Source organism: Bombyx mori, chromosome 17, assembly GCF_030269925.1.
Source record: "Bombyx mori chromosome 17, ASM3026992v2".
Lineage (NCBI taxonomy): Eukaryota > Metazoa > Arthropoda > Insecta > Lepidoptera > Bombycidae > Bombyx > Bombyx mori.
In genome coordinates this window covers 9,250,407-9,253,141 of record NC_085123.1, presented here as the reverse complement: position 1 = coordinate 9,253,141, position 2,735 = coordinate 9,250,407, and the positions used below count along the sequence as shown (strand labels likewise).

The 2,735-nt window shown below is 36.0% G+C and overlaps 1 long non-coding RNA gene across 1 annotated transcript; it reads right to left on the bottom strand.

Annotated features, from left to right (window-relative positions):
• Nucleotides 1–984: 984 nt before the first annotated feature.
• Nucleotides 985–2,111, bottom strand: LOC134200454 (uncharacterized). The gene is made up of 2 exons (XR_009975395.1): nucleotides 1,655–2,111; nucleotides 985–1,292 (listed from the first exon to the last, which is right to left on the bottom strand). It is a non-coding gene; the product is annotated as an uncharacterized LOC134200454 (long non-coding RNA).
• Between the last annotated feature and the right edge of the window lie 624 nt (nucleotides 2,112–2,735).

Sequence of the window (2,735 nt, the reverse complement as noted above, 5' to 3'; positions counted from 1 at the left end):
CCTAATAATAATGACAATAAATAATAATGTTAATTTTAAATGCGCAGCAAAGCGGGCGAGTACGACTAGTATACTACTAGGTATATCAAAAGTATGTATTTAATAAAAAAACAACAAATTTAAATTTCAGTAAAACGAATTATAGTGAAATGAGTAAAATTATATGCCAATGGGAAAGTGAAGGTTTTAGACTGATTGTAATAGGTAAAAAGTAGAAGGAAAGAGACCCCGCGGCCGATTACCTAGCCGTTGGTGTGATCAAGTAACCGCTCTAACTGGGTTGCCAGTCGCAACCGCCATTCGAGCAGCTGAGGACCGGACGAGATGGAAACAGCTCACGAGACAGGCAACGGTCAAGTTTCAGGGACACGACCTTCAGCAATGAAGAAAGCGACGAAAAAGAAGAAGTAATAGGTATACACAGCACGCTGCTTCTTACGCAGTGAGATATTCATGTGTTTCGGTCTTAATAAAATGGCCTTTAACACAATACTTGACTTTTGTCTGTTTCTACGCCGAAAAACTCGCGGCCTGAATAGTAGGATACGATGAACTAATTTATTTACTCCAATAAAAAATGAAACCAAACTAAAGCCTCAAGGTAGTTGGCAGAGTAGACTGTGTTGTCTATGGTTATCGCTAGCCACTTAACACCAGATACGCGAAGTCGTCTGCTTATTTACGGTATACAAATAGTTATTTGTGCCAACAAGAGAGCAAAGTTGTTTTTTGTTTCGAGTGCTGATTTTGAGCCCCGAGCAAGCGAAGGATTCTATATTCTAGGATTCTAGGATTCTATATTTAGAATCCTGAGCGCAGTGTGAGACTCAACAGCACGAGATGCAAAAAACTTTGCTCTCGTGTAGCACACATTGCTTTTCACCTCAGCAGTGAGTCCTAAGTAATATGTGCTCTCACGGCTGAGGTGAAAACGCATATTACTTAGGAGATATAGAAACGAACACGAATAGATTGAAATAGCTATTAAAAAAAAACGTAATTTCTTTATTATAAATATCTTTAAATTTTAGGGTATTACGCGTTTCAGAACGTGTTTTCTTTGAGGTCGAATTTCAAAATCGAATTTCGAAGGGGTTTGTTTTTCTCACTCGCTTTTTTATATACATGTGAAAGAGACAAAGCACAGTAACATTCAAATGTTTCAAATCTATGGCTGAACAATGTTAATTCGTGGCACTGAAGATTTAAAAATTAAAAAGCTACTTTGACCACGCTCGAATCAAAATCGCGTTTTGTTCACTGTTGTCTCGCAGCAAAAGCGGTGTGTTGAGCTGCCGAGGTGAAAAAAATATTTCACATTTTGTATATATGTACATATGAGTCGACTAGTATCAAAGCCGGCAATGTGACTTTTGGACAATTATTGGTAAATCAAAAAAACGAATTATTGACTTTGTATTCCATTGGCAGTCACAAAACTCTTCGGAACGACATCTTAGATAAATAACAGGTTAACTATTAACCTTTATTTAATGCAGGTTTTGAACCGTATTCTTTGAAGGATACGATTATATTCAAATCAATCTGTATTGACGTATCAATAACATTTTTTTGTTCAAATGCACAGATTGCCACCTTTGATAATAGACGACTCATATTTCCAAAATTTATATAACAATATTTACTCACGTACTTAATGCTCACGAATTCATTGTTCACTTTCATGGTGAAGGAATAATATCGTGTAATAAAAAAAGGCAAACCGACAAAATATATTCGTATAATTTGCCTAATTACTAGCGGTAGAACGTCTTGTGAGTCCGCACGAGCAGGTATCATCACCGCTCTGCATATTTCTGCCGTGAATCAGTAATTCGTCTCGGTTAGAACGGTGGGGCAGCTATTTTAGTGTAAAACTATAATTTAGAACTCATGTTCCAAGATGGATAACAGAATTTAGGTGATTGATGTCTATAGGCTCCAGTAATCATTTAATACCAGATGGACTGTGAGCTCGCCCAACCATTTAAGCAATAAAATATCACATCTGTTTTACTTCGATAGTTTAAAATGAATCGTAATTATCACGCTATTGTTGTTGCCATCTGGTTGGATCATGCTATTTTAAATGTCTGTTTATTCGTTATCTTTAATATGTTTGTGGGCGGATCAATGTTTTTCCAGTGTAGGTAACTGTAATTGATACACGACGATGCACATTAATGACGCCGTGAACTTGTTCACCTATCTATGCAATAAAAATACATTTTACCGTCATACATTTTCTTCTTATAATCGCGTTAATGAACAACCAGATCAGATATAAATAGAAATCAATTTTATAGTACTGGAACAAATACACGTTTTGGATAGAACTCATCGGCAATCATCGATCGTCATAACATAAGAAAATAATGGCAATGACTGAAAAGTCAAAATAAATAAAATGAAGTGAAATTAAGCGTAAAAATGTTTCTATTTACACAATTAGTAGACACTTATAATATGGCGAACATTTCGGAGAATATTACAAAGAGCACATAATGAAAATACTGAGCAAACTGTTATATAGAAAACGAACCATTTAAAAATTAAGGTCAATAGACGACTCCGAGAGTATTGTGATCTAATAGGTAAGACGTCCGCTGTATCTGTGTCAAGCGATGTTACTATACCAGGATTCAAAATATACTTAGACAGGTTTTTATTTATTTATTGCTTAGATGGGTGGACGAGCTCACAGCCCACCTGGTGTTAAGTGGTTACTGGAGCCC